Below are 21,453 nucleotides of genomic sequence, written 5' to 3' on the forward strand. Positions count from 1 at the left end.
GCAGTCTCCATTTCCAACAAATAACCTTCTGAATGTTCAGTTTCCAAAGAAAAGCCATTTGGAGATGATAGGCAGTTAGGGAGGGTTTTTCCAACTCTGAGGTAGCATTTGTCCCCTAAGGCTCAACAAAGAGATCCAGCCACCTTTGAAACACTGGGGAAAAAATTGCTCATTCTGGGAGAGTGTTTTCAGTGCATGGACAGCACTGCATGTGTGTGTTGATTACTTTTTCTTGCTTGATTATTCCCCCTTAGGACTGAGCGAAAGCCAAATGGTCAATTCAGTTGTGCTTTTGCTGAATCCAGACTGAAACTGCTACAGGAAAGAAAATATCTGTAGATTTCCATTATTCTTAGAGATTGGAGCCTTCCTTAGGAAAACCAGGTTCTCAGTTTGAGAAACGCTGGCCTAAAGCAATAACACTAAGAACCGTGTCTGTAATGGCTTCCAGCCCAGGATCTCAAAGCATCAGCAATCTCTATCTGGATTGCTCCATGTAGCATCCGAGTGTTTCTTGGTCAGGCATACAAAGTGGCCTCCCAAACTAGAGGACACTTTTGCAAATGTAGGACTAAGTGACTTACCCAAGATCAAAGAGTGAGTCTGTGGCAGAACCAGGAATTAGGACCAAGATCTCCTGACTCCCAGACCTGTGCTTTAACCATAAGCTGCCCAACTGTTCAACTCTGAAAAAACTGCTCTCTGCACATACTCATATGTTCTCCCAGAACTGGAAAGCATCATGTGAGGGATGTGGGGTGTAGGGTTTGGCCTATGTGAAATGAGCGAGTAGTCTTAATCCCTTTCTGAGCTAGAGAGATGGGCATGGTACAGTAAAGCCACCATTGCAAATGGGTAACAAGAGTGAGGCCAACTGAGGCTCCGTCTGCTGGAGCACTTGGGGAACTGCCCTTCCCGGAAAATAAATTCAAAGCAAAATAAAGGGACTCTTCACCCCAGTGCTGGGCCCCCGACACAGCTGCAGATGCATGCAAAGGAGCCACGTTGGGGCAGCCACTCCAGGGTACCATGGAGAGCTCAGTCCAGGAGGACTTCACCAACTAGCCCAGCAACAGCACTGAGGCCTGGTCTACACCTTAAACTTAGGCTGACCCAGCTACATCGCTCGGGGCTGTGAAACATTCCCATCCCTGAGCGATGTACTTAAACCAACCCAAGCCATAGCATAAACACCACTAGGTTGGCCTAGCTGCCGCCTCTTGAGGGGGTGGATTTACTACAGCGACAGAAAACCCCCTTCCATTGCTGCTGCAAGCATCTATGCTACCCCTAAAACATTGCCACAGACAGGCAGCTGACGGCCAGGTTCCTCCAGGTCAGTAGTTGGGCATGTGAACTGAGCAGTGCCTGGGGGAAGCTTGCACTGTGGTATGAAGAAGGTGGAAAGGAAGGTGCTGTGGTTAAGGGAGGCGATGAGATGACAAAAGCTTGGAGTAGGGCAGCCTGATGCAGTGCCAAGGCTGCCTGGGGAATGTGGGTTCAGTTCCTGGTTCGGCCACAGATCACTTGTGTGATCGGGGGCAAGTTCCTCTCTGTAAAATTGGGGTGATAAGTGGGTTGGTGGCTTGCAGTCTGTAGAGTGCTTTGAGATCTCCAGAGGGAAGTTGCTATAAAAGCACCAAATATTCTCTCCCTCCCTTATCAGAAGGACCGCCAGTCTGCGGGGCCGCCAACACGGCACCTGGCACCGACTTCACTTCCCATTGTTAAAACCCGACAGACAACGCAGAACGATAATTGCTCTTGGCATGGAATTTTTCATGCCAGAGCTCACCTCTGAGTGGTGATTTTCCTTTGCAGCCGGCGAGCTATACACCTCTAAAAATAAAGGAGTGTAGCGGGAACATCGACACAGCCTCTAGCAGGGCCTGGCTGCTGCCTGCCTCTTTATATAACCTGCAGCTTCTTCCTGATAACTTATTGAGTGCTTCAGCAGTTCGGGTGTGTTCACTTGGTGTGTGATTCAAGCAACCAGTGGCTGGATAATGCAATGTTCAGTGGCAGCTTGGGCCCAGCTCTGCTCCCTGTCCTAGTTTCCTGGTGTAAAATTCCAGAGTCCTCTTGCAGATCCAGGTCTGGTTTTGGGGGCAGCCTTCCTCCTTTTTTTTTTTTTTTTTTTTTTTGCATCTCTTCCCCCCCCCTCTCTGCACTGTACTCCCAAGGGGCTCTCAGCACTGCTGCAGCATCACTAACAACCTCAATACAGGGAAAGAGAGGCGGAAGGGGGGGGGGGGAGAAAATCTGAATGAATGGGCATCACATCAGTGCTCGTCATAGGGAGAACGGAGACTGCTGCATAAGGGGGAAAGAGGAGGATTCCTTCCAAAAGGGAAGAGGACAAAAAAAAATAAAATAAAATAAAAAAGGAGAGAACTGCCACAGCCGTTATCCTGGGCTCCAGCCAAAGCTTTCTGTGGACAAGTGCTACCTGGGCAAGGAATAGCTCCTTTGTGAGCCACTGCTACTGCCCCCCCCCCCCCCCCCACGGAGAGCCAGGTGAGACCTAAGCTGCCTTTATTTTTCATTCCTAGCAAGGGGCATCCTGGTGGGGGGTGATGTGATGGAAAAAGCATGCAGGGCCTGGAGACTAAGGGGCTTGTCTCCGCCGGAGGGGGGTGTTGCTTGGGGTAACAAAGCATGTAACAGAGAGATGTCGCTGCTGTTAACATCTCCCTTTGGAGGGGGCTGGGGGGGAAGGGGGAGCAGCCCCCCATTCTCCTTCATGCGGGATTGCAGGTGGAGATGATTCATGGGCTATTTGCGGGCTGTTTGCTTGGATTGGGATCTAGCCCCGGCCAGTTTTTAGGGCTCTCTAGGGAACTAATCAACTCCTAAGTCCTTGAAATGTACCTGCCTGCTCCCCTGGAGTGTCTTGTGTTTGCCCAAATTGTGTGTGTGTTGGGGTGGGGAGGAAGTTGTCATCAAAATGGCACGATCCCTGCACAGCTTTGGTGGTGGGATGATGAGGATTTATTATGCTTCTTTTGCACTGTATAGTCTGTTGGGTTTTATCTTGGCTCAGGTTCAAGCCCATTGACTTAACCCCAGTCCCTGAAAGCAGGTAGCTGTGGCCACAGGCTGGGAGTCGTTAGTTCTGCTGGTGGAAGGAGATGGAGGCTGAATAGTCAAGGCTATATTCCTGCATATACTCCTGCTACATAGCCAAGGCTATATTGCGTAAAGTCATAGCAGGGGCTTTGATTTCTCAATGCAGCTGCAATCAGAGTAGATAATTGCAGATAGAGAAATGTGCGGCGTAGCGGGAGAAACCCTAGGGTATTTGCCACATGGCAGAAAAGCCTCATGTACTGTGCCTTCTGCCTGTTCTTCCCCACTGAGCCTGCAAGAAGGCATGAGAACTGCCCTCCATCCTGCTTCAAAGGTCTGAGATGTTTAGGCCTTCTAATGCAGGATCGTAGCGTGCGTGATCAACAACTGAACGTGTATATGTTTACATGAGAGCAATTGAGTATGTGTGTGTGCGCGCGTGTGCAAATGTGGTGGAGTGACTGAGCATGTGTGAAGCGCGTGTGTGATGAGCGACTGACTGCACAAAGTATGTGTGTGTGCAGGCGTGCAAATGCGATGAGCAGCTGAGTGTGTGCAGAGGAGCATGCCTGTGTCTGCCCACTCCAGATTTCAGGTGTTCTGCCGGCACTGCAAGAGGAGCCCTGAACGCCCCCCCCCCCACACTCCCCAAATGAATCGTGGAGCTGGGGGATGAATTGGGAGAGGAGGAGGTGTTTGAAGCAAGCTTATGCTCCCATGCTTGCAGGGGCTTGGCTGAGGGTAACCTTGGAGCGACATGACAAGCACACAGCCTTTCACGGGACTCCCAGCGCGTACTGGAGTAGGAGGGGAGAGGTGGGGATGGAAAACCTGAAGGAGCGAGACTTAAAGCCTCGAAGGAAACCTGTTCTCTTGAAACGTTTCAAGAGAGGTGGGTGGCGAGTGCCAAGCTAAGCAAAGGCGCAGGGGGATGATGGAAGTACAGAGCTGCTATTGCCTGGCCTTGCTTGCTCGCATGCTTTCTCCTCCCAACATGCTTCGTTTGCAGGCTGAGTGGAGCTCAGGTTCTCCGTACTGCAGCATGCCATGAGCTCACCATGTGTGCTAGCAGCAGGAGCCCAGCTATTGTGCTAAAGCAGCTGACAGGGGCAGCAAAAGAGAACAAACTATTTCCTGTCCGCTTCCTTCTCCTGTTTGTTTTATTCTCTTGTATTCTTGTGGCTGGGCTGGATAGCAAACACATGTGCCGTGCCATAAAGGTGCCAGCAGCCGGTGCTGTGGGGAAAGTGCTCTCCTGGGCGGGGAAGGTGGGCGGCAAGGTTTGAAGGTGGTCTGAGACGCTCACAAATCCTAGCAGAGGAGGGTATTGGAGTCTCAACCTAAGATGGATAATGTCTAACCATGGAGTTAGTCTTGGCCGGCATACACCCAGGATTGCTTTGTGGCCTGTTTGGTGCCCTTCATCCCAACCTCTCTGGGCTCTGTGAAGCTGGCAGAAGGGACCAGGAACTGCAGGGAAGTAAAGTGGACGGACTTGCTGGAAGCAAAGCCCAGCGGGCATCCCTCACCCTGGAGGGAAGGCAAGAGAAAGGGAATTCTCTCCGTGTAAGAACATGAGCTCCAGACAGAGCCTGAGGCTGTCCTCCTAGGTGTGGATTTGGGACCAGTTTGGTTCTAAGGGTTTGGGGTTGTGAAATTGTTGTTTATATTTCAGTGGCATATAGAGACCACAGCCAAGCCCCAGGCCACACTGTGCTAGGCGCAGTGCAAAGACAGCAGGAGAAACAGGCATTGCCCCTAAGAGTTTGCCATCTAAACCAGAAGACAGACAAAGTCTGGAAGAAAGGAGCTACCTCGCTGCCCGTTTTGTAATTGGGGAACACAGGTACCGAGACTTGCCCAGAGTCACACAGAGAGCATGGGACAGAGCCAGGAATTGAACCCAGCGCTCTTGAGTTGTAGGCCAGTCCCTTAACCGCCATTCTAAAAGGTGAAAACGGGAATTTCACTTCTCACCCCATGGAAGCAAATGGCAAAAACATACAAGGGAGCATGCTGGGGAAGTAGCAGGATCAAGTAATCTCAGAATAGTTACTTAATAATCGCAAGTCCTTCTGAAATTGCCTCTCCTGGCATGAAACATGACAACAGCAGAACTAACATACAAGCATCACTCTGGGAGGGTATATGCCAGCTGATCATGTAATCCTGCTGCCGTGAAAGGCCTCTGGGTTAGTTTTTTTGTAGTGCTGTCAGGGAAGTGGACTGGGTGATGGAAGAGGTCTTTTCCACATCCAGGGCCAGAACCTCAGCTGGTGTAAATCAGAATACTTCCACTGACTTCAGTGGAGTTATGTTGATTTACGCCAGTAGAAGGTCTGTCCCTTTAACTCCCCTGGGTGTTTTTGTACACAATGTACCAGACACAGCCATGAAATGGAGACTTTGAAGTGCTTAAGGAATTAACTAGTTCAGGGTGAAATTCATGCCTGTGGACAGGGCTAACGTGAGATTTATGTACCCCTGAATTCTGACAGACTGGTGCTGGCCCCTGTGCACAGGGGTGAATTTCATCCTGGGAGAATAAATTTCCTGTGCACCAAAAAATTCAGACCAAACAGACATTAGGAGCAATGTGATAGGTTGATTTGACACCTGAGTGCATTCTGAGCGACGTTTTCTCATGTTAACCCATTGTGCATCTTTGCATATGTGCAAATAACAGCACAGGGGTTTTGGAAATGAGCATAAGGGGCCCACATGAATGTGTCTGCAATCGGCTTCTGCTGAGCACTGATTTGATATCGTGGCCTTCCAAGTTAAATAGGCAACACTGGGGGCCCGGATGCATGTGGCATTCTGCTTTCCCGACGTGCATGGAACTTCCATTGGCACTGGCATGAGGAGAGCAGGATACTGAAATGAAGATGCCTGCGAGGAATGTTTTCACCACAACGTGCCTTTTCAGATGTGTGAGCGTAGGATTTAGCTGCACAGGGGTCATTAGCTTGTGCATAGTGGTGTCAGCACCAGGGACTGTAGCATCTGTTCTCCAGACGCTCCTGCTGACTTCTTATTTGCTTTTTGGATGCTATTCAAGGTGTTGACTTTGATCTATAAATTCTGCATGGTTTCTGTTCTAACTGCCTTCAAGACGAGCTCTGTCCCCAGACACCATTACTACTGCTGTAGTCAGTGGAAGTGGTCTGGTTAACTGCCCCAATAGTGAAATACTGGGGGGCTCAGGGCAGGATGTTTTCAATAGATAGCCCTTAACTTTGGGTTTTCTCCCCCTTGATGGCCTGTTGATCTTCTAGGCATGGTGTAAAGTGAATTTATTCACTCTGGGCAAGGCTGTGTAGCTGGCCCTACTCATTGTGAGTAAAGGTGTCACGGTCTGACCCTCAGGCTTTTTCCAGAAGAAGCCGGGGTGAGCAAAGGGAGCTATTTTGAGTAGGGAGCACATGATCAACTGGAGCATTAATGCAAATAAAGATGTAATTACTCTGGATATTGCTGTTTGTGCTGGAGCTCTGAGGAGTCCAGGTAAACTCTAAATATGAGCCCCATTTCAAGGTGCTGTGTGCTCATGAAAGTGAGTAACAGAGAATGTAAAGCCTTGTTTAAAAAAATTCTTGGTTTGTACGCTTTCAGATGGCTCCTATCACATAGTCCTGTTCAGCTGATTGATCCTAGGAATCCACTGGCTGCTGCATCCAAACTATGACATTTTGCAGTGCGTTTATTTGCATTTGATGCTTTGTAAATGCTTCCCACTGTCTTATTTTGAAGCTCAGCTGGGTGCCTCCATGGATACAATCTCTGGTTACTAGACTGAGAGAATAACAAAACCTAATGAACTCCATGTGTGGCTTTGTATTATAGTTTGTACCCAGAAGAAAACAAACATAGGGCCCATATCTGAACTCTGACTCATCCGGGTGTTACTCAGGGTTTGTCTATACTTAAAACGCAACAGCAGCCTCTGTCGTACTTCTGTGTACTCTACTTACGCTGATGGGAAGGATTCTCCGTCGGTGTAGATAATCGGAAGGCAGTAGCTAGGTTGACGGAAGAATTCTTCTGTCAAGCTAGCGCTGTCTTCACTGGGACTTAGTTGGCTTAACTACACTGCTCAGGAGTGTGTATTTTTCACATCCCTTACTGATGTGGTTTAAACTGACCTAATTTTCTAGTGTAGACCAAGCTTTAGGGAAAGCTCCCAATGGACCAGACCCTGAGGCTTAGACTCTGTTTTTACTCAGACAAGCTTCCATTGAGCTCTTACTGACTTCACTGGGAGTTGGTTTAAGCATGGAGTGTAGACTGATGGCCCATTTGCTTCAATGGGAGTTTTCCCTGAGTAAGGGCTATCGGGCTAGGCTCACAGTGACTCCATAGGAAACTTCCCAGTTCCTGAGAGAGTGAATTACAGCATCCAGAATTATTAGAGGAGAAGTCTGGCTCCTCTAGGTCTGACTCTCTGTGTCATCTTGCAGAGAGCTCCAAAATAGCTTCTGAAACCATATGTTTATCTAGGTATGTCCCAGGTGAGGCGCTAAATGGAAATTCTCCTGTATTTCCTAGATTACCAAGATGCCTCTGTATGCAGAGTATGGCTTTCTGATCCTTCAAAGAGTCCATCCTCATCGTCCATAAACCTTGATGCCATGTGTCTCAACTGTCCCACATTTTGAGGGGCACCACTTCTCTTGGTCCCAAAGCTATGAAAGCTATGAGAGCGATCATTCAGTCTATGTGAATCCGATGACCCAGTCACGCCCACCATTGCAAATTATTGATATTAGTAATAAAGACTCTTGAAACTGAGCTTATGGAAAGTTATCCCCCTGCAGGAAGTTTTCTGCTGTAATAATGCTTGTGTTTCGTTCATGATGGGCCTTTGTCATGCAGCACATCCCACACGTGGGCCTGGGCAGGGATGCTCGGAACACTGTAGCTGCTGAAACGTGTTTGCAGACGCTTTCCTGCTTTTAATTTATAAGTTAAGGGCAGGATTATCAAAAGCACTGGGCGTCGGTTTAACGCTGCTCGCATTGACATCAAGGGGAAAATGCCCAATGAGAGCCGGGCTAGGCCAGTACTGAGAGCTTTTGAAAACCCCATCTGTAGAGTGTGCAATAAAAATAAAAAATGCCGTGGCCGTTACTCTCAACGTGTCTTGGCAAGGTGAGCGCTACTCGCACAATCTCCTTGGGGAGATGACAATGGATGGCGGTAAGGGTGGCTCCGACCATTCTCCCCTCTATTTACAAAGCGCAGAGATGGCAGCTGGTACATGCGCAGGCAGATCTGTCCCCGCCGCTTGTAACATTCTGCATGAGCCCCTGTTTATACATATTTACCCTCACAGACGGGCAGGGGCTTGGGGTAACGTGTTCGAGAAATGCTCCCTCTCCATCTCCCAAGCCTCAGTGTCTTTGTCTCCAGCAGCAGCTCGTGTTTGTAAGTACGCTTGGTAAAGGAGCACGCCCTGGAGCCCATCTGGTTCATCGCATTCAGTATCCTTCCTTTGACAGTGGCCAAACAATAGTGGATGTTTCAGAGGAAAGAAGCCTCCCTTCCATCACAGCATTGCATGTGGCCATTGTGCCATGCCAAACGAGTGAGAAGAGTTTCCTCCTGACTTCTGCAGGGGACTCTCTGCTCCCAGCATAGGCGGGGGTGGGGGGAGGGTGCTGTTTGCTGATTTCTGAGCCCTGTCGTTCTGGAGGCAGTGGGCCCAACTCTTTGCTGTTACACCACTGTAAATCTGCACTGGTGTCACTGCAGTTGGATTTATTCCAGTGTAACTGAAAGCAGAATTTTCCCTTGTGACTTCCTGGGTCCTCTAAGATGCCTTTGAATAAGGAGCATTTATAGGAAAGAATCCATCCTCCCGGCCTGTGACCCTCTTGACCTTGATTCCCCCTGCCCACTTTCCTGCCCTGGAAGAGGCCTAGCTGTGAAAATCGCTAGGAGAGCTCTGCTGTGCTTGATTTAGTATCCAGGTCACATCCTTGCTTTTCTTCCGGTGAAGGAGCTGTACCGTGAGCTCCAAAGCCATTACATGCTTCTCCCCTCCTGTGATAACACTATCCTGACTTTTATGTCATGCTTTTGAAAGCAATGAATTACATCCCACTACGGTACGGTGAGCCGAGGGACACGTACGAATTACATACCTCCATGCTCTGCTCTGTTACAAGAGCTATGCCTGCGAGCAACATCCACCTGGCCCCATCAACTTGGGCAGCAATACAGATTAGACACAGAGCAGCAGGGACACTATCAGCCAATAGTACTCTTGTTGGCTCCTTTATCACCCATCTGAATGGGGAAGTTGTCTCCTTCTTGAATGCATTTAGAGGGTCCCAGCAGTTGATGGCACTTGTAGCTATTGCGTCATTGTTCCCCTCCCTGACGTCAGGTGTTCAGCATGGGATAGCCCCACCTTTCCATGTTTCCCTTGGAGGTAGTATTCTCCCAGGCTCCCATCCACTCTGAGCAAAGCCTGCCCCACTCCTTAGGACTGCAATGGAACAGAGAAAGGGGAGCTCTCGCTGCTCAATGGGCTCCCACCTCCTAAATGGGCTCCCTGTGCTGGGAGGTGAGGGTGATTTGGAGGGTCAGTTCAGGTTGGATAAGCAGCATCAGGACACTTAGCCTGCTGCTTATTCTGGACATTCAGATTGGTCTGAAAAATCTTGTGAGTTGTTTCTCAGGAGATTTCTAGTATCACTGGGTTATTGTAACCAAACCGACTAGCCCATCCCTGCTCGGGAATATTCATACGCCAACCGGGAAACCTGGCAGCCATGGAACTTGGAACGAGAGCCCTCTGCTCATCCCAGAGGAGTCTTGCTTTGCACTAAATCAGCCTCTAGGATGAGTGTGTCTTCCACTCTGCACTGGCAGTGCCCATGAAGGTGTCTGCATAGCCAGCTAGCCAGGCCAGCACGACTGCCACCTAGGAAATGCCCCAACTAGCTTGTAATGGTTCCCACCATCTCTTCTCCACACTCACTCCTACCACAGTAAGTCCCGCCCCTCCCTCCTCCTACCCTCCCCATTACACAGTCCTTGGCCTCAGCTCTTGTTTGATTCCCTTCTAAGTTTTGCTTGGAGCTGAAAACAGCCAGGTGGCTGCTCACAGAATGGTTGTCCCATCCTGAAGCAGCCTTTCGGCAGTTCATGCTCATGAGATCTCCTGACCAATGGGAGAGACCCAGGACATCCCAATAGCTTGGGCTGACCCTGAGCTTTGCGGAAGTGTCCACATTTCTGGTTGCTTATCTAAACCCCACGGAGGCTGCCAGCGTGGCAGAACTTGTGCTTGGCAAGCCTGGCTCCTGCCATCTCTCTCAGCAAAGCAGCATCCCAGGAGATATTTATAGGTTCACTAATGTTATTCCCCTGCCAAGCTATTACTGAAATAGGCTCTGAGTGTGTCATAGGAGAGAGAATTTTAATGGCACAGTTTCTTTACCATGGGGAATGGAATTTACACTTCCTTGCTAACTAGTTCCTTAATCCAACTCGTCTTTCCCATGGGCTGACACTAGGAAGGCTTGGAGGGAAAGGATGGTCCCATGGTTAGGGTGCTAGCTTGGGCTGTGGAAAAGCCTGATCTGACATACTCCCTGTGTGACCTTGGGCCATTCACTTAAGGTACGTCTCCACTGCAATCTCAGGTAGGCTGCGGTGCCCAGGTGGGCCCTGAAGCTTTCTCCTTCAGCATGAACTAGCAATGTATCTACCCCGGCAAGGCTTGTACAGCCTCTCCCCGTGTCTTCACTGCTATTTTTAGTTGTGCTAACGACATTAAAGCTAGCCTGCCCCTCTGATTGCAGTGCAGATGCATCCCGAGTCTCTCAGTGACAGCTTTCCAGGGGGATAATAGCATTGCCCTACCTCATCGGAATATTGTCAGGATAAATAGGCTAGAGTGAGGTGATGAGATACGGTGGTGATGGGGGCCATATAAGTTCCTAAGAGAGTGTTTCAGGGACTAAGCCAGGCACAGTAATCTATGGCAACATCCACACTGCGTTGCAACTGGGTTTTTAACTGCCATTTGGATGGACAGCATTGCTCCTAACTGGCTGGTCCCTTCGTGGAGTGATATGCCTCTTCAACCAGCTGTGCTGTGGTGGAGTGACTAGCTGGGCCTTGACACCTCCTGTGGTTATCCCAGAGTCGTAGCTGCTCTTGCACAAGACATTTGCTAGTGGTTTGATCAGGGATTGGGGGGGATCGCTGCTGAAGCAGCTGCTGACTAGTTATGAGACTTTGGTCAAGTGACTGCAACTTTCTGGGCCTCAGTTTCCTAGTCTGTAAAATGGGGGTATTGACCTGCCTCTCTGGAGTGACTGGAGTAGAACTGGTTGGGAAGTTTTCGGCGAGACATTTTTTCGTCAGAACATGCTGCTTCATTGTAACTGCAGCTGTGCATGGGGAAGGGCCGGTGCAGCAACCTGCTCATTCCAAAGACCAGTTGCGATGGTATCAGCCCCTTTTCTTTCAGTTTCCCCGTTCTGACATGTTTGAAACTGAAAATCTTGTTTTCTTTATTCACAATGACGTTTTGTTCCAAAGTTTAAGCTAATTGTGGTACAAAAATCCCCAAAGGTTGAAATCAAAAAGGGACGTTTTGATTGACCGCAGCTGGATTTTTTTCCTGATTGTCTCTGTGTGAACGTTTTTGGGATTTCAGCTCTTTGTCCTGATTTGGGATGGGAACATTTTCTAAATCTCAAAAAGTTTCCCAGGACAGGAAAATCATTTCCTACCCAGCTCTAGCTTTGAGGCCTGCTGTTTGTGCAGTATTTGGAGCTCTCTGCACAGTGTTTGTACAAAGGCAGGCCTGGCTTTGCTTCTGTTAGCCCCCACATGGTACTGAGTACCCAGCCTCAAGGTATTTACATTGTCACGGCACATGGCTCTTTGCAGCTGCAGATGTCCTCCCCTCTGATCCCCTTCTCTCCTGTTGCCATGAGCCATAGGACTGAGATGAGCCTGGGTCCAGGTGACAAACGGAGTGTTTCCTCTCCAAAGGCAGAGTGGGGTGTGTCAGGGTTCCCTCCCCACTCTGAACTCTGGGGTACAGGTGTGGGGACCTGCATGAAAAACCTCCTAAGCTTATTTTTACCAGCTTAGGTTAAAAACTTTCCCAAGGCACAAACTTTGCCTTGTCCTTGAACAGTATGCTGCCACCACCAAGTGATTTAGACAAAGAACAGGGAAAGGACCACTTGGAGTTCCTATTTCCCCAAAATATCCCCCCAAGCCCTTACACCCCGTTTCCTGGGGAGGCTTGAGAATAAACAAGGTGAGCACAAACCAGCCTTGGATTTTTAAGACCCCAAAAACCCAATCAGTTTCTTAAAAATCAGAACTTTATTAGAAGAACAAAAAAAAAAAAAAAAAAAAAAAAAGATAAGAGAACAACTCTGTAAGATCAGAATGGAAGATAATCTCACAGGCAGTCAGATTCAAAACATAGAGAATCCCTCTAGGCAAAATCTTAAGTTACAAAAAGACACAAAAACAGGAATACACATTCCCTCCAGCACAGTGAATTCACAAGCCAAAACAAAGAAAACCTAACACATTTTCTAGCTAGATTACTTACTAACTTTACAGGAGTTGGAGAGCTTGCATCCTTGATCTGTTCCCAGCAAAGGTATCACACAGACAGACAAAAGCCTTTCCCCCCCACCTCCAGATATGAAAGTATCTTGTCCCCTCATTGGCCATTTTGGGTCAGGTGCCAGCAGGGTTACCGTAGTTTCTTAACCCTTTACGGGTGAAAGGATTTTACCTCTGGCCAGGAGGGATTTTATAGCACTGTATACAGAAAGGTGGTTACCCTTCCCTTTATATTTATGACAGGGTAGAACCGAGAGGGGGAAACAGTGGCCAGAGGAGGCGCAATGCCATGTGTGCAGAGGGGCTTGTCTATGCTGGGGAACGCCCTCTGTTGCTAACACGATGTCAGACCTGGCCGGGCTCAGGGCAGACAGACAGATAGACAGACAGTGTGTGGAATCCTGCCGGCCGGCGGTGACTAATCTGCAGGTGTGTGGCTCAGCCATCACCAGCTGCCGCCATTCCAAGCACAGCAGTCATTCTCTGCAGTGAGTGTGCGCTGGGGCCCTTTCCCAGGCAGAGCAGCCTGAGGGACCGAGCACAGCGGGGTTCTGACCTGTGACGGGGCTTCTTGGGGCTCCAGTAACCCAAGTAATAAATCTGAGGAGCAGATGGAGCAGTACGGAGACTCATTTTGTGACGCCTTCCTGGCCCGCGTGCTCCAAAGCTCCCTCTCCCACACCACAGAGGGCCGGGCACATGGAATACCCTTCGCCAGGCTGTGTATCTTCAAGGCATTGGGACAGTGGAACTTGAACGGCACTGTGGGCCCTCTCAACAGAGGTCAGATGGAGATGGGTGACAAGCCAGGAGCTCTTCCTTCCGCCTCTGATCACTCTGCCTTGCTCCTCCATGTAGCTGAGAGGAGCCGGAGAGGGACACTGCCTCCTTTGAGCCTGGCTGCTGCTTCAGTGTCTCCCCCGCCCCGCACAGGAGATGCACAGGTGTGATGCAAACTCCTGCTCCCCGCTCCCTCCCGTCTGTAGTACCTCCACTCCGTCTGCCTGCGCCACACGCCTTCCCATTGCTTTCTGCCAGCAGCTGCTGAGTGATGGGCCCGCTCACTCCCTGCCTCCCAGCACCCAGTCCTGTTAGCATCGCTTATCAACGCAGCAGCCAGTAACTTTGGAGGCAGATTGAAAACTGGGAATGGATGTGCTAAAGAAAAATGTCCTTCCCACGCAGCCCGGCCTGTCTTCCTCCCCCAGCCAGTGCTCACGTTTGGGAGCTGAGTACTGGCATTTCTGGCTCTGTGGGAGTGCTAGGGAGCAAATGCAATGCAGATGGGGCCATCTGAAGACTGAAAGGTGGGTGACAATGGGGATGGGCGGGCTCAGGGGACTGGGAAAGAGAGATGGAACCTGTAGCTCTAGGGGAGGGGTTCCCAGACTTACACGTGGTGCACGCACCAGTTTAATGGCTGATGGTCTCCTGGAGACCGATCCTCCCATTTGGGGTTGGGCAGGCTCCTCCTCCCCTCCCGGGTGTGCCTTTTGCAGCTGCAGCAATTGCTTAGGTGGAACCAACACTAGGGAAGGATCTAGTATAGGATCAACTGTTGTTACTGTGATACCGGTTTGGCCTGGCCCCACGCTGGGCCAGACTCTGCTGACATATTTTCGCTGAAGTCAGCAAGTTACAGCAGCAGAGAACTTGGTCTGCTGTCTCCCATCCCCCTTTGTTCCATCTGTTCCCCCTGCTCCTGCCTCTGTCACCTGGCCCACTTCTCCCCTCTGTGCACCTGCGTCCCCGGCACTCAGTTCCCTTCTCTCCTGCACGCCTGCCTGGCCACCCCTTCTTTCCTGCACATATTGCCCAGCTACCTCATTCCTGCCTGGACATGGTATCTATAGACTCTGAGAGCAACTCTTGTGCCCTATCCTCCTCTTAGGAAGTAGTATCCCCTAGTAGCAAGGCCAGCTCCTCCTCCTCCTTTCTGGCGGCAGTGAGGAGCCTGGACAACTACAGAAGCAATTGGAAACAAGGAGGAGCGGTATCACACTGTAACCAACCAGTGCTCCATGGGTCGCAGTTTGGGAACCACTGCTCTAGCTTGGTGGCTCTCAATCTTTCCAGACTATAGTACCCCTTGCAGGAGTCTTTGTCTTGCATACCCCCAAGTTTCACCTCACTTAAAAACTACTTGCTTACAAAATCAGACATGAAAATACAAAAGAGTCACAGCACACAGGTACTGAACAATTGCTCATGTTCTCATTTTTACCCTATATTTATAAAATAAACCAACTGGAATATAAATACTGTACTTACATTTCGGTGTATAGTATATAGAGCAGTATAAACAAGTCATTGTATGAAATTTTAGTTTGTACTGACTTCGCTACTGCTTTTTATGTAGCCTGTTGTAAAACTAGGCAAATATTTAGATGAGTTGATGTCTCTCCTGGAAGACCTGTGCGTACCCCAGAGGTAGGCGTATGCCTGGCTGAGAACCACTGCTCTAGCTCATCTGTTCACATACGCTGCTGATGTGAAGTTCCTAATGGCCATGGGGTCTGATCCAAATGCCAGTGAAATTAAGAGGAGTCTTTCCATGGACTTCAATGGGATTGGGCCCATAGTGTGCAGTAAAGTGACAACAACAAAGTCTTGATGGTTTCTGATTTGTCCGTATTTGCACACAACCGTGCCTCTGCACTGAAATACAAACAGAGTCTGCACATTGTGGCTGACCTTCAATCATATTCTCTGTGTGATTTAGTAGAGCTCTTAAAAAAAATTGTTCAAAATTTTTTTGTGGTTGAAATGTGGCCTTTAAAAATAACATTTTTGGGTGGACCTTTTTTCATTTGTTGGAAATTTTTCAGTTTTTCAACCAAAATGCCCCAAAACTGAGGAACCAAATTTTGGGCGGTTGTTTTTGTTCCCTTTCCCAATCTTTATCCTTTGTCCATTTTGCCACTACAAAGTGGTTGGAGGAAGAAAAAGAAAAGGGTGGAGGAGGGGGGAGGACTAAAAACAAAACCAGAAACATTTATTTGGATTTGTCAAACTTGAGAAACTTTGAAATTTGTCACTAAACCAACTTGCCCTTTTTCACCCTGCTCTGGTATTGAGTTACATTGTTACAAACAGCCCAATATATCTGAAGGTATCTACACTCTGATTGATTTAGAAGGATCCGCTTTGGGCCCCTGAGATAGCAGAGACCAACATATGGATGCCAAATGCTAAGACTGCCCAAGTACTCCTACGTTTTCAGATGGTGAAATCCTGGTTCCATTGAAGCCAACAGTCAAACTCTCCTTGACTTCCATGGGGCTAGGAGGTCATCCGTAGTCTTCTGCTGAGCAGCTTCATTCTCAGTCACAAGATCTTTAAGTCTTTCTCGCCCAGAATAAATGTTTTTCAATTCCTGTAATTTTATAGCTGGTTGGCTTCAACCCTGACCACCGTGGTTCTTCTGCTGTGTTGCCAGGCCGGGGTACTGAGTGGTGATGGAGCAGCATGCTGTTGAGATGGCGTGTAGCTGTTGCAGTGCATTCAGAGAGGTGTCAGCCTGCAGTCACATCTGCTAGGTAGGGGCCCCTTTCCAGTAGCTCTTTGTGAATGTCCAGTGAGGACAGGGCCCATCCCAATTGGGGAGTAGCAGGGTGGGGAATGATGCTGAATTGAAAGAGTCATTCCCTTTCTCCTACAAAAAGGGACTGACTCACTGTTCTCCTGTGCTGTCATAAACAGATGGATGGTTTAATCACCTAGCAACCACACTAACGTCAGGTGTGGAGCAGTTCCCAAAATATTCAGATCTCACAATTCCTTCCTAACAGCAGCAGCAGGGTCCTTGGTGAATCACAAACTGATTCCCAGGCCCATTTAAATACACACTGCAACCCCCCGTAATTATACTGGAGGCACAGAGGGTAACGCAGCATGCCTCACCCTTCCCAAAATACAATGGGGGCCTTGGGGTGTATTTCCTGTATTGCAGTTGGAGCCCTAGTGGATAGTAACCTCCCCCCCCGCCCCCTGCTAAAAGCCAACAACTGGGGCCCACTGAAATGCAGCTGGATGTGGGGAGGAAAGTCCACTGCTAGGCACTTGGTGGTTTAGAGGGTCAGCCTCAACAAACTACCCAGGGACCTCCCAAAATATAGGGGTGTGATAGGAGGAGACCCCAATAGCACAGCAGGCATTTGGAGGGTTGCCAACTTCTCCATAGCACCGTGGGGTCTTTGGAGGGGATCTCATGCCCATGAACGATGGGGTTGTTAGAGGGGATCCCCATAACAGAGAGGAATCGTTGAGAGGACCTCATGTCCAATAACAGTAGGATCTTTGGAGGCGATCCCCACGACCCAGTGTGGTCTGGAAGGGGGTCTCAAGCTGGGTAACACAGGATTCCCTTCTCTCCCTGCACAACTATGGAGCCAGCCCCAAAGTGCCCTGGTTTCTTCACTGTCTAGTCACCTGACATGGGCTCCTTCCAAGGGAGGGCCTAGCCCCAGCAATTAGTGTCTGTGTGTGTTTGTTTCCTTGTGCCCCTTCGCTGCCAGGGAAGCAGAGGCCCTTGTTAGAATTCGTTTCTTTTGTCTGCCCCCGGGGGAGTGAGGTGCCAGCTCTGAGTCCCCTGGGAGCGGCACAGTGGTCCTGCTCTCGCTCCCTTCCTCTCCAGTGACCCTTGCTGCTGTTAATGAATGAATGATGGGGCCGTTTAGCAGCAGTGCTGGCTGAATCCTTCTCCCACCCTCCTTCCCACACGTGCACAGCACTGCGGGGACAGGCCACAGGGACATTTAGCCACGGTCATTCTTGGGCTAGGGAGCGCTCTCACGAACTGACAGGAGCTGGCCTAGTTACACTCAAAGCAGCACGTGTGCTGTGAACGAAAACGCCCCCTAGCCAGTGAAATGCCTGTGCTCTGCACGGCGGTGGCTGGAAACCAACACAGCAGCAACCACACACATCCCAGTGCTTGGAGCGCCTTTTCCCTTCTCCTTGAGATGGATCTCTCTGTTTAAGCCCCAGGATCGCATGTGAAGCCCCATTTCAGTCAGAGTGCGCGAGGAGTGTTGAATCCAGGAGTGGCGGGGGAGAGTACTGCTCAGCTGGGTCTGGAGACACAGGACCAAAGGGAAGTGAGTCTGTTGAGCTCAACCAGTGAACATGTTTGAAACGTAACAAAAGCATCACTCCGCTCAATGGCATTGTCACGATGTGCTCAGGAGAGGCCCGGAGCTGGAACAGTGGCTGGCATTGCGGGTCAGGGTTCAGGTGCATCAACTGAGCTGCGTGCGAGACCCGCAATGGAACAGCAGCACAGGCTGGAGTTCAGAAGTGAAATGAGCTGGCAGGGCGGCGTTATGGCCGTGGACCGAAACAGAGAGCCCAGGCGCCGACTCCATAGGTGCTCTGGGCCTGGAGCACCCATGGGAAAAAAATAGTAAGTGCTCGGCACCCACCAGCTCCTGCTCTTCGGCGTCACCCCCAGTCAGCTGTTTGGCGTTGCCCCCCAGTTAGCTGATCAGGGCGCCAGCAAACAGGCCTGCGGGAGGGTGGAGAGCGGTGAGTGGATGGGGACCTTGGGGAGGGGGCGGAGCCGGGGCAGGAAGAGGTGGAGTGACAGCGGGGCCTTGGGGAGCGGTGGAGTGGGGGCAGGGCCTTGGCACACCCCTGGGGAAAAGAAAAACTCAGCACCTATGAGTGAGAGACTGTGTGTGGACACAACAGTGGGCTAGCCTGGGGTGCTGCAGGCTGGAACGGAGACACGCTGGTCGGAGCTTGCATGGTACCTACCCGCGAGGACTGGTGCTATCCATCCCTTCCTGTCCTTAACTCCGCTAACCGGTGCAAATTCAAAATACACGTCTCAGAGATGGGCAAAGAGAGTAGCATCTGAGCCTCCCTTGCACTCAAAGAGAGTCTCACCGGGGCAGAGAAAATGGTGGGTTACCCTTTGTTATTCTTTTGCACTTGGCTTCTGTCAGAACTCCCACCGATGTCCACGTGGCCTCGTCTGCATTCGGAGACATGACTCACCACCCGTGCAGCTGCAGTGCAGGACTGTCCCTAGTGCTGTCTGACGGGGTCATCCGTGGCACTCTGCCCAAAGCCCTGGGCTGCTGCAGCCAGCGACGTGGGGTGGTTGGAGCGGGTCTCCCTAGCAGGACACAGGACGGGGAAGAGTTTCTTATGAATGGTTTTAAATGATAACGTGAGCGTCAGTTGGGATCGGCACTACAGCAGAAACCACAATGGGATTAGCAATGAGAGTCTGCGAAAGGAGGACACCCACCCACCCAAGTTCCTCTTTGTGAGCTGGGGAGCTGATATCATTATCCACCACCCTGTGTTCTGTGCAGCGTCCTAAGAAACCCCTGTGCTGGTGCTGGTCCAAAGGCAGAGAGCAAGTCCCGTGGTAGCTGGCTGCTTGTAACACTGAAGGTTATAGATTTTCAGCCGAGTTGTACATCCCCTGTTACCACATGCCTTCACTGGGCACAGCTGTTCCTAGAAGTGCGGCAGCAGCCCTGCTTCTGGAGGCACAAGGGCGCACTCCAGGAGGTGTACGCTGTGTTCACTGGGCATTTGGTGCCACAACAAAAGCCCTTGATGAGGTCTTAAAAGCAACGTGTTGCCCTACTCTGGGAATCCACGTGCTGCTGCCGCAGCCACTCAATCGCAGGGAGCAGACAGAGCCACATGCAAGGCTGCTTTTCCCAGAGCAGGACAGTCCCAGAGGTACCTAGGTTCAGCCAACCTGCATGTCTGGGATTCGTTGGCCACTGGCCGTCAGTCACCGCCCGCCAAGTTCCAGTTGTGGGATGCAGACCCAGAGTGACAGATAAAAGGTTAATAACAGAATAGGGAGGTTCGAATTCCAGGCTGCTGGTCCAGTGTGAGGATGTTTCCTCTGCTCCCCATTTTATGATTCTGCATTTCCGATGGACGCTCTTAACAATAGTGCATAGGAGGTCAGTGCCCTGAGTGAAATGGCACTGCCCAGCTCTGAGCTTCAGTGGCTGCGGGAGCCAACAGGGACAGGGTAAAAGGGATCTTGTGTTTGCAGAAGATCCATAAAGCGTGCAGGAGCAAGTCCATGCAGTGTTTGTTGCAAAGCAGCAGAATGCTGGGCTGACTCCTGAAATAAATGGGGAGCCAGTGGAAGGGTGAGAAGATGTGGTGATACTTTATATAAATAAGTAAAGACTGTTAATGTCATTAGCAAAGTATCCCAAATTCACCCCTGTTGCATTTTTATTGCACTGTTTCTCCTAGTCCATATTACTGTCTTTTGGGGTGACTCCGGTGGTGCTGATGCATGGAGTAGCCTTGCTTAGCCTTGTACACATTATGTGGGTGGTGCAAAAGCCCTTGGCTGGCTCTGACCCAGCCTGGATCTATTCTGTGTCTGTGCCAAGGCTTTTCTTTAAACCCATTGTGATTTCTGGTTGGTAACTTGTTGACTGATTAATGGCCACAAAGTAATCCATTCTCAAGCCTATGCACTAAGTGGCAATCGATTGATTTCTGCCCCAAAGCTTCCTGCATATCCCAGAGTGGTTGCATTTGAATGCTGGGTCTCTCCTGGATTGGTCCATGCAAAACAAAGATGCTCCCTGGCTATCCTGGGCCTCCCTCATTGGGTTCCCAATTCAGAGCTGAATGAATGCACAGCAGACCCCCCTGCCCCGCTCCTCCCAGCAGCAGGGAGAGGAAAGGAGGGGAGAAACTGAGGAATGCCAACTTTTCCAAAGCACAAATACCTTCCCTCCAGGCCCTTTCATCAGTTCAGATTTACTCTTAAATATTCCCTACTGGAGGGAATATTTGCTTATTTATTGGCCCTAAAATGCACCTCATTTTCTGTGTGGCACCACAGAGACCAAACTTTAGTAGAGGGGCTCTCGACCTTTTTCTGTCTGAGGCCTGCCTAATATGCTATAAAAACTCCACGGCCCACCTGTGCCACCACAACTGGGTTTCTGCATAGAAAAGCCAGGGCCAGGGTTAGGAAGCAGGGCAATTGCCCGGGGCTCCGTGCCACAGCAGGCCCCGCAAAGCTAAGTTGCTCAGGCTTCAACTTCAGCCCCAGGTGGCAGAGCTCAGGGTCCCGGGCTTCATCTCTGCACAGCGGGGCTTTGGCTTTCTGCCCTGGGCTCCAGTGAGTCTAACACTGGCCCTGCTTGGTAGACCCCCTGAAACCTGCTCATAGCCCACCATGGGGCCCCGGACCCCTGGTTGAGAACTGCTGCTTTAGCAGATCACCCACAGCACCAGCCTTTTGCAGGTTTTACCACTTGGGAGATAATGACCTTAAACCTGAATCCTTCATGACCACGTGCAAATGTGCCATAGGCCTCAAATTACTGACTCCTTGGCTTAGGGTTGCATAAGCCCACACAGTGCCTCTTCTGGAGCGGGACTGTCTTGAGGCCTTCGGTCTTCTCCAGGGCTCCTGCCCAGTGTAGCTGAAATATTCAGTAGCAGGGGGCATCTCTTAAAGAGACAACAGCTTAGCTGATGGGCCTACGATCTCACTGATGGTATTATGCTCATCTGAGTCTGGTTGGTTTTAAATATTTCCATGGTGATGAAACATTTCAGCTCTACCCCGCCCCTCTCAACATTTACTGGATTCTCTTATCTTTGCCCAAATGTGCCTTCATCCCAACCGGTGCCTCACTCTTCAGATGTGCAAATTACTGCTCCTAGAAAGATTTCATCATGGCTGTGAGGAATGGCAGCCGGCCAGTTGCGCCTCTAGGTATCTGGTTCTGATCTGAGCCCAGTTGGAAGTGATCCCACATT

The 21,453-nt window shown here is 50.2% G+C and overlaps 1 protein-coding gene across 2 annotated transcripts in view; it reads left to right on the forward strand.

Moving 5' to 3' along the window:
* Nucleotides 1–2,263: 2,263 nt before the first annotated feature.
* DLGAP4 (DLG associated protein 4) overlaps nucleotides 2,264–21,453 on the forward strand; it is a 332,898-nt gene continuing 313,708 nt past the window's right edge. For both annotated transcript variants that reach the window (XM_073309842.2, XM_073309843.2), the window contains exon 1: nucleotides 2,264–2,517. The gene's annotated coding sequence lies outside the window, so the exon portion shown is untranslated. The remainder of the gene's footprint in view (nucleotides 2,518–21,453) is intronic.

The sequence above is a fragment of the Lepidochelys kempii genome, chromosome 13 (genome assembly GCF_965140285.1).
Source record: "Lepidochelys kempii isolate rLepKem1 chromosome 13, rLepKem1.hap1, whole genome shotgun sequence".
Classification (NCBI taxonomy): Eukaryota; Metazoa; Chordata; order Testudines; family Cheloniidae; genus Lepidochelys; species Lepidochelys kempii.